Genomic DNA, 10708 nt, shown 5'->3' on the forward strand with positions numbered 1-10708 from the left:
ATTTAAATGCCTTACAATTTCTGTGATATTATGATAGATATATTTTGGTTTTTGTCCATGATTTCTGGCTTTCAGTTCCTGTAAGCCTTGTTGCTAAGTGACTAGAGCAATATCTTTTCTTAAAATATTTGGTCTTTTGTTCTTGGTTCCTGAAGTAAGTAGCTCCTGAATGGTAAAGGTGAGAGAAAGTCTTTTGTTATTTACAGTAAACCTTTCAAACACACCTGAGATTATGTTAATGAAATGGATTTTGCAAAGACCCTAGAAACCACCTGAGGGGAGGCGGGTTGCCAGGGCAACAAGCCAAGTGCTTAGAGAAATGGAATTTTCATTTTCACTGCCAACCTCTTGTGAGGAGAGAGAAGCTGAAAATTAAGTTGCTGGAAATGGCCTATGGTTAATTAATTATGCCTGTGTAATAAAGCTTCCATAAAAATCAAAAGGACAGGGTTTGGGAAGCTTTCAGATAGATAGCACATGGTAGTTTCTGGCAGGTGGTGAGCCTAGCTGGAAAGGGCTTGAAATCTCTGCATCTCTTCCCCCATACCTTGCCCTATGTATCTATCTCTTCATCTGGCTGCTTATTTATATCTTTAAAGATTCTTTATAATTAACCAGTAAATATAAATTTCCCTCAGTTTTATGAGTTGGTCTAGCAAATTAATTAAATCTACAGAGAGGGTCATGGAACTCTTAACCTATGCCTGGTTGGTCAGAAGTTTTGTAGGTCAGGACATGCAACTGGTGTCCAAAGCAGGGACAATCTTGTGGGACTGAGTCCTCAACCTGTGTAATTTGATGCTATCTCCAGGTAGATAGTGTCAGAACTGAACTGTATTTGAAGATATTTAGCTAGATATTTAGCTAGATATTTAGCAAAATTGATTGCTTGTTTATTGGTAGGGAGAAATTTGCACACATTTGTTCACAGAAGTCTTCTGTGCTGGTTGTTGTGTGGGAGCAGAGGAAAAACACGTGTGGTCTGAGATTTTTCTCTTCAGAATGTCCTTCTCTTCTATAAACATAAACACTGAGTTTAAGTGATTTTGCTTGATTCTTGAAACAGTGGGTATTTTCTCATTTATAATTAAATGAATATCCCTGATTGAGAAGCCCAATGACTCCAAGCCAAGACTAATCTTCAGCTTGCAAAAGGTCATTGATGTCCTAGTTTTTTTTCTTTTTTCTGGGAAGTCACCCTGGGAGGTGTCCCAGCCTGCTCACTCTATCATGGAAAAAGACCTTTATATGAAGAGAAGCTATAGGTCGCTGGAAATCTGGTTCTACATGAAAGTTTATTTGGGTTTGTGATGGAAGGAGTGTGTGATGCCCTATAGGAGATTGCAACTGTTATTGGCTGTTTTCAGACATTTACAAATAAAGCAAATTCATATTTAGATCAGAAGTGACTTTATTGTAAAGGAATATTTAAATAGGGTAAAACACTAACTATAAGATCTACAAGCGTCTTAAGGGTTAGGCAGAAGGGGGCTTTCTTTCATAGGCAGGAGTAAATAAGATTAGGAGACGGGTGGGAGGAGGAGGGCAGGCTGTAGGGTGGCAAAGTTACACGGTGCATCAGAAAATGATTTATCCTGAAGTCACACTGTTCTTAGGAGGGACACAGAGAGGGGCTGTGTGCTGGCTGAGGCTGAGGGAGCATCAAAGTTCCGGGGCCTGTCAGAAGGAGAATAACTTAAGCCATGTTTGGTTAACATGTATTCTGTTCAGACCAGTAAAAACAGAAGTGTTCATCTAATTGTTTGTGAGGCAGAAATGGGAATTTGTGGAGTCTCTCTGGCTTTGTGATAGGTGCATGAGGGAGCACCATCTGAGTCATAGAGGGAATGGTGTTTCTTTGCAACGAGCTGCTCTGGATGAACAAAAAGGATGGGGGTTTCTTTAATCACAGCTGTGTTTACCAGGATTACCTTCCAGCCCCATCTTAACCCAGCACTTTCCCTTGCCCTACACATCTCTTCTATTTGGACATTCCTAAGTGTAGCAATTTTAATAAACGGGTAAATGTAATTAAAATGTTTTACTGAGTTCCATGAGTAGTTATATCAAATTATTGAACTTGAAAAGGGGGTTATGGGAACCCCTGATTTATAAGCAGTTGTTCAGAAGTGTAGATGGGCCATCGGGGCTTGCATCTGGCATATGAAGTGTGAGCACGAATATGGGACTGAGCCCTGAACTTGTGGATTCTGTGCTGAGTCTGAGTGGTGTCAGAATAGAATTGGTGGACCACCAATTAGTGTTGGAGAACTGATTGCTGTTCATCAAATGGCAAACATTTGGTGTCAGAAGTGTTGTCAGAAAAATGACATCAAAGGTTAAGATGTTAAACTGACTGCAGATGAGTGTTTGATCGCTGGTGAGAATTGAGACCCTAGAGGAGGAAGCATTTTCACCCTGCGAGGAGCGGACAGTGGGGTGTGTGGAGCTCCTGGAATTATAAATTTTTCACCTTCTCAGGTTTCTCGCACTCACTGCCTAGGAGTGAGCCACCCTTGGTACATCTCCACAATGAGAGATGTCCCCAAGCTTGGAAACATTTAATCTACAGAGTATGTGGTTATTTGTGAACTGTGGATGAAGCAGGTTGCTTACCTGAGATGTTTGTCTTTTGTTTCTTTTATAAAATCTTGGTGCCATATAATTCCAGTTTTTTTGTAAGTATTTGTGAATTGTATTCCATGATTTTAGTATAAGATTCTCATTTTCTTGCTGGAAAATCTGAGTGGACTGAGTGATATGGTCTGAAGAAGCAAAAAATTCTTGAGATGGTTTTATGCAGAATTTAAATCATAAGAATATAAACAGTTAAGGACTCACCATCCAGGTGAATAAACAGACTTAGGAGGCTCTGGTGTGCCCCCTGATTTCCTCTTTCTACTGTACCCAGTGGTAATTACCATCCTCATTCTTTTTGTTATTCTCAGTAGGTAACTATTTGTCATGAAGCCAAGGTTTGCTCAACTTTGCCTCTTTTTCAGTTTTCAGTAACTTAATGTTACATTCAATATTCTGTTAATATTATGCTTAAAAGGTTTTCCTGTGGTTTCTGTGCCTCAGTCTGTGGCACACATGCTGCTGTCTGAGGCTGTGTGTCACCCAGTTTACTCACCCATTCTGCTGCTGATGGGACTTTAATTGTTTCAAGTTTAGATTTCGGTGTTGCTGACAAGGCCATTCTTGGTCTTGTCTCCCAAGTGCAAACACTTTGTAAATTTTTCAACCTAAAGGAAGAAAACTTGAGACACAAAATAGAATTTTAAAGAGATTACCTGATCCAGAGTTAGTACAGCTACAGGGAAGAATCAATCAGACACAAGAAACCTTGGCTATGAGATCTGTTTGGGGTTTGTTATAAGCAGACTTTTAAAAACAAAAAGGGAGATATGGAATGGCCAAGGAAAATTTTTTAGGAATTCTTATTGATTTACACAAACTTTAATTAGTGATGGAATACACATCGTTGAACTATGCAGTATGAGTTATGGTGTCCAGCCTGTGTCATTGTTAGGTTAATTTATGGCTACTTGTGTTGTTAGTTAGTGTAGCCTCCACATAGCAAGCGGTTTCTAGAGATAATTAAGGGTTAAGGTGGGGAGTGGCATATGACTGCTACCTCATTTGCATGCCTTTCTGAGCCTGACAATTTAGAGGTGGCCTGTATTTTTCAGATACTTTTATTTTGTTTCTCACTTCTCTTTTAATCAAAATATTTCATTTCAGAAGCTTTGATGCTCAATGTCTGAGTGTCTAGGTGTTCCTCATCACCAGGAAGGTTCATTCCCAGACTGTTCTGTCCCATATTGGGAAAGGTGAGAAAAGGATATATCTAAGTGAGAAATTTTAGGAGCACCCATCAGCCAAATTGGAATGGTACCACAGAGTGCCAAGAAGAAGACTTCAGTCAAGTCATTGATTATATAGCTACTGTTGCCTGTTCTGTTATCTCTGTTCTTTGGAATACCATGATTTTAATTTTCTTGGAAGAAGTAAAACATTGAGAGATACATAACATTAATAACTTGAATAGTAGAAATATAATTCACAGAAGGATAATCAAAAGATAATTTGGATGCCAGAACAACAATAACAAAAAACTTATTCCATTAGGGAGCCAAGTAAAAACATCAAGAAAAAAATTAAATCTCGGTTCTTTTCTAGATACTAGTAGCCAAGTGGTTTCTTTTCTGATTTTTCCAAATGGGTTTTTATTTCATGGGAACTATTTATGTAGATCTGTGATGAAGGCACTGGTTTGATGGAACTAGCAATTTTTCCTGAGGTTATACGATGATTTCTAATCATATGTTCATGGGAAGTGGCACCGCATTAAGGCAAAAGCACTCTAAAATGCATGCAGTTATCTTCTTTGTGGATAGGCAGGTAATTAGCAGGTTTCCCCAAAGTAGAATCTCCATCTAAAATAGATTGGTGATCATGCCTAGATAAAAGTATGAGGAAAGAAATCCAGTGTTGGGTTTCCCCTGAGCTATCTATAGACAGATGGGTGACCAAATATGATAAGAGACATTGGCCTTCAATTTAGCATCACAGAGATTGGTCTACTGTAGCTGATATAGTTCCTTCCTCCAGGGTTAGAGGGAGTCATTTTCTGATGGCATTTTCAATAAACATAACTTGGGAGGTCATGATCTTTGATGTTTACATATCTTGTGGGCTTGATGTTAAAATAATCTGTAGTTAATTTAATTTTTTCACAGAAGTTTTATAAGGCCTTTATAAAAAAGACAAATATCACCTTTAAAGAGACCTGGTTTATGTACTACTTAATCCAGGTGCGTGGGCTTTTCTATTGTTATTTTGAAGACATAAAGCTGATGTTTGCCAAATGGGGTAGAACATAGGTTAAACATACCAACAGAAAAGTCTTAGGACAGAGAAGGTTAAAAGTTTCTGTAAACTTTGTCAATTGATTTTGTATTACTCCATTTGTATAGTCCACTGGTCTGGAAGACAGAGGGTGGTATGCACAGTGGAAATGCTGAGAAATTGTCCATATATTGCAAATAGCCTGAATTGTTTGAACAATGAAAAGAGTTTCTCAGTCCCTCTGAAGCTCAGAAGAAAATCTCCAAGAAGGAATAAGAAGAGACTAAAAATTGTCATAGGTAAAGACACATTCAACAAAAAAATTTGCTCATTTTCTTTTTTTTAACAGTTTACTGGAAAGGTGAATCAAAGTCTTTCCTTGTCTCCTAATAATACTTTATGAAAATCTTGTTTAAATGAGACAGCTAACGTTTGCCCCTGAAGTTTTGTATTATTAATATTAAAGCTAATTTTAATAAGACCTTATAAACAAATTTATCCAATCTCAATCAGCTTTGACCACACAAGATAAGATTTCTTTATACCTTTTATAATCTCTTATAATTTTTCCATTTTCTTTTTTTGTCTAACTTTCTATGCCTGCTCAGTTTATCTATTTAATTTTTTCTTCTTTTATTCTTTCAATTGAATTTAGCTTTTAAAGAACCTCTAAACTCGGCAAAGTTAATTTTTTTTACCAGAAATCACATCTTTTCTATGTTTTATAATCTTTTGCACCCTAAAACACATTTTATTTTCTTTATACACTTTGCATGTGGAATTGTTTCTCTTCTTCTCTCAAGTTTTAGTTACCATATGTTAGTAAGAATTTTAAGTCTTAGTAACTTTAATTCTTTGTGAAAACCTAAGAAGTAGGGATGTTTGACTGTGGTTGACCTACTAATACTTTATGAATATGCATTTTATAATTTTTATAAGCATAGGCTTTATAATGGAATAATTTTTTAATGTGAAACAGCATATTTACTAACCAATCTAAATATATTTTGTCTCTGAAATAAAAAACCTAACGTATTATATATAAACTTAAGCTCATATTTAATAATTAATGTCTTAGCATTATATCTTATTTGGAAATGATCTATATATTCAGTAAATATCCATCATTTAATTTAGCTTAACAAAACTCTAAGGGTATAGTTACCAAAAAGATTTCAAAAACATTTTTATGTAAACATAATATGAAACATAATTATTTTTATAAGTTCATTTATACATTTTTATTCCATTTATGTCTGTTTTATATATTCATTGTTAACAATTATGTTTGTACAATCTGATCAGACATTAGACAAATCTAGCCATCATCTCACGTTGAACTTTTTATTAACCATTTTTATATTACTCTGTTAGGCAAGTGTCAGAGAAGCAATAACCTAAAAGTTAAGTACATGTACATTTTGATGATAAGTCAGAAGACAGAGTTGCTTTTAGTAAACTAACAGTATTAAACTAGTCATATTGACCAAAATATTTAGTCAAATCACGTAAACTTGAAAAATATTTGGGCTTATTTTTTTAATTTATGAGCACTCATTTAAGTTAATTTGGTACCATGTAGACAATATACAAATGCATGTATACATGTATACATTCATGTAGAGACAATATATAACTTACATATGCACACATTCATGCATCTAAAAGCCAAAGAGAATGAGGAATTAATTATAAAAATGAATACAACTTTATCCCAGAGAGAAACTTGTCTACCCACAAGTCTTGTGATTCCATGAGGAAAAGGGGGTATCCTGCCAAAAAAGGAGGAGTCTGTGGTGCCTTTTTTGTGTTTCTCAAGCAGTTCCTGGGCTGCTAGTGATAGAAATTTCCTTTAGGTCCCTTCACCTGGTGTCAAAGGTGGCAAGGGGAAGGAGAGACAGAAGTAAAAGAATGAATAAGCCCTAAAAAGAACTAATTTGAGAGAATCTTTTTTTCCAAAAGGCCAATAAAGTTTTACATTATTCTTTGTTAAAATCACATCAACAAGAGGAGAAACAGAGGAAAAATATACATTTAACAGATGTTTAAAAGAAAGAAGTTGACTGGGAACCTTTTATTGAGAGAACATAGGCCTCACATAAATATATTAGTACATATATAGACTAAGTGTTGATTATAATTAAATGAACTTTTGAAGGTAGAGTTCTTAAAAACTTGTGTCATATAAATAGCAATGACTTCTGTTTCTTGGCTTTTTCCTTTTGAAATTTGCACCAAGAAGGAGTTTTGGAGGTGGGGCTTATTTGTTTATGAGAGTAATCACTATTTAAACTGTATGTCTTAATAAACTGTTTCCTTTCTTTTTTTTTTCATTTATGATTGAGTTTATTAAAGTCCTTTCCTTTCTACTTCTTGTCAATCGAGCAAGAGGGTTATCAATTTGGTTTATATTTTTGCAAAACCAACTTTTTGGTTTTGTTGATCTTCTGTATAGTTCTTTTGTTCTGAATTTCATTTAGTTCTGCTCCTTTCTTAGTTATTTCTTTAATTCTGCCAGGTTTAGGGTTAATTTGCTGTTTGTTTTCTAGTTCCTTGAGAGTATAAGTTTGTTGATTTGTGAGTTTTCTGTCTTTTGGATGTAAGCATTTAATGGTATTGGTTTTCCTCTCAGGAATGGCTTTGCTGTATCTCACAGATTTTGATAACTTCTTTCCCCATTGTCATTTAGTTTGAAAAATCTTTTCATATCCACCTGAATTTCTTCCTTGACCCAGTAGTCATTCAGGAATAGATTGTATAATTTCCATGATTTTGTGAAGTGGTTAATGCTTCTGTTGGAATTGGTCTCCAATTTTATACCACTGTGCTCTGAGAAGATATAGGGTACAATTTCTATTTTTTAAATTTATTGAGGTCTGATTTGTGGCCTAGGAAGTGATCCATTTTGGAGAAAGTTCCATGAGCTGATGAGAACGTATAATTGGTTTTATTTGGGTAGACTATTCTGTAGGTTTCTGTTAGGCCCATTTGTTCTAGAGCTCTGTTGAAGTCCGCTGTTTCTTTGCTTATTTTCTGTTTGAAGGATCTCTCCAATTCAGTCAGTGGGGTGCTGAAATCCCCAGCTACTATGGCATAACTCTTTCTCATGCTATTTGAATCAAACAGCCTTTGCTTTATGTATCTGGACGCTCCTGTGTTGGGTGCATAGATATTAAGGATCGTTATATCTTCTTCCTGGATTTTTCCTTTCACAGTTATATAGTGACCATCTTTGTCTTTCTTTTCTTTTGCTATTTTAAAGTTCATGTCTGAAATAAGGATCACTACCCCTGATCTCTTTTGATTTCCATTTGCCTGGAAATTTGTTTTGCAACCCTTGACCTTGAATATGGAAGCATGTTTGTGAGTTAGGTGTGTTTCCTGGAGACAGCAGACACTTGGCTTATAATTACTTATCACCTCAGCCAGTCTATGTGTCTTCAGAGGACAATTTAAGCCATTCACATTTACTGAGAGGATTGATATTTGGGGTAGATTTCCGTTCATATTGGGTAAATTCTCATTGTTTTGTTTTGCCTCTTAAGGCATTGTGTAATCCAGGGTTTGGCCTTTTGATTTTGCAAGTGAGTGTCTATTACACTGTTCAGTGTATATGGAGGTCTGAGTGCTTCCTGCAGGGCAGGTTGGTCGTCACACATTCCATCAGTGATTGCTTGTCTGGAACAGTCTTTATTTTCCCCTCATAGATGAAGCTTAGCTAATCTGGGTAAAAAATTCTAGGTTGGCCATTATTCTATTTTATTTTTATTTTTCAGCATATTTTGTGGGTACAAGTGTTTAGGATATGTATATTGCCCCTGCCTACCACCGAGTCAGAGCTTCAAGCCTGTCCATCCCCCAGATAGTGTGCATCGTGCTTATTATGTATGTATATACCCATTCCCCCCCTACATCTGCCCAACACCAGATAAATGTTATTCCTATATGTGCACTTAGGTGTTGATCATGGTGCTTATTTTTCCATTCTTAGGATACTTCACTTAGTACAATGGGTTCCATCTCTATCCAGGAAAACACAAGAGGTGCTAGATCACCATTGTTTCTTATAGCTGAATAGTACTCCATGGTATAAATATACCACATTTTATTAATCCACTCATGTATTCATGGGCGCTTGGGTTGTTTCCACATCTTTGCAATTGTGAGTTTTGCGGCTATAAACATTCGGGTGTAGGTGTCTTTTTTATAGAATGACTTTTGTACTTCTGGGTAGATGCCCAATAATGGGATTGCTGGATCAAATGGTAGGTCGACTTGAATCTGTTTAAGGTATCTCCATAATGCTTTCCACAGGGGTTGCACTAGTTTGCAGTCCCACCAACAGTGTATGAGTGTTCCTGTCTCTCCGCATCCATGCAAACATTTTTTGTTATGGAACTTTTTGATAAAGGCCATTCTCACTGGAGTTAAGTGGTATCTCATTGTGGTTTTGATTTCCATTTCCCTGATGATTAGGGATGTTGAGCATTTTTTCATATCCTTGTTAGCCATTTTTATATCTTCTTTTGAAAAATTTCTATTCATATCATTTGCCCACTTTTTGATAGAGTTGTTTGATTTTTTCTTACTGATTTCGTTGAGTTCTAAATATTTTCTTGTTATCAGTCCTTTATCTGATATGTAGCATGTGAAAATTTTTTCCCATTCTGTAGGTTGTCTGTTTTCTCTCATGACTGTTTCTTTGGCTGTGCAGAAGCTTTTAAATTTGATCAGGTCCTATTTATTTATTTTTGTTGTTGCTGTGATTGCCTTGGGGTCTTCTTCATAAATTCTTTGCCTAGACCAATGTCTGTAAGAGTATTTCCTACATTTTCTTCTAGAATTCTAATCATTTCCAACCTAAGGTTTAAGTCTGATATCCACCGTGATTTGATTTTTGTGAGAGGTGACAGCTGTGGGTCCTGTTTTAGTCTTCTACATGTGGCTATCCAATTTTCCCAGCACCATTTATTAAATAAGGAATCTTTTCCCCAGAGTATGTTTTTATCTGCTTTGTCAAAGATTAGATGGCTATATGAGGATGGTTTTATATTTGGATTTTCTGTTCTGCTCCACTGGTCTGTGTCCCTGCACTTGTGCCAATACCAAGCAGTTTTAATAATCACAGCTTTGTAGTATTGTTTGAAGTCTGGCAAATTAATACCTCCCATTTTGTTTTTGTTGCTTAAAATTGCTTTTGCTAAACGGGGTCTTCTCTGGTTCCATACAAAGCATAAAATTATTCTTTCTATGTCTGCAAAAAATTATGTTGGTAATTTAATAGGGATTGCATTGAATCTGTAGATAACTTTGGGCAGTATAGACATTTTAGCAATGTTGATTCTTCCGATCCAAGAGCATGGTATGGTTTTCCACCTATTTACATGCTCTGCGATTTCCTTCCTCAGTGTTTCGTAGATCTCCCTATAGAGATCCTTTACCTCCTTAGTTAAATATATTCCTAGGAATTTTATTTTCTTTGTTGCTATTTTGAAGGCTATTGAGTCCTTAATTTGGTTCTCCGTTTGACTGTTATTGGCATATATGAATGCCTCTGATTTGTGTGTATTGATTTTTTATGCTGAGACTACTGAATTCATTGATCAATTCCAGGAGGCTCTTGGTTGAATCCTTGGTGTTTTCTAGATATAACATCATATCATCAGCAAAGAGTGAGAGTTTGATCTCTTCTTTCCCTATTTGGACTCCCTTGATTCTGCTCTCTTGCCTGATCGCTCTCAGAAGGACTTCCAGCACTATGTTGAATAGCAGTGAGGACAGTGGGCAACCTTGTCTGGTTCCAGTTCTCAGTGGGAAGTCTTTCAGTTTTCCCCATTTAGTATGATGGTGGCTGTGG

This window comes from Lemur catta, chromosome 13 (assembly GCF_020740605.2).
Source record: "Lemur catta isolate mLemCat1 chromosome 13, mLemCat1.pri, whole genome shotgun sequence".
Classification (NCBI taxonomy): Eukaryota; Metazoa; Chordata; class Mammalia; order Primates; family Lemuridae; genus Lemur; species Lemur catta.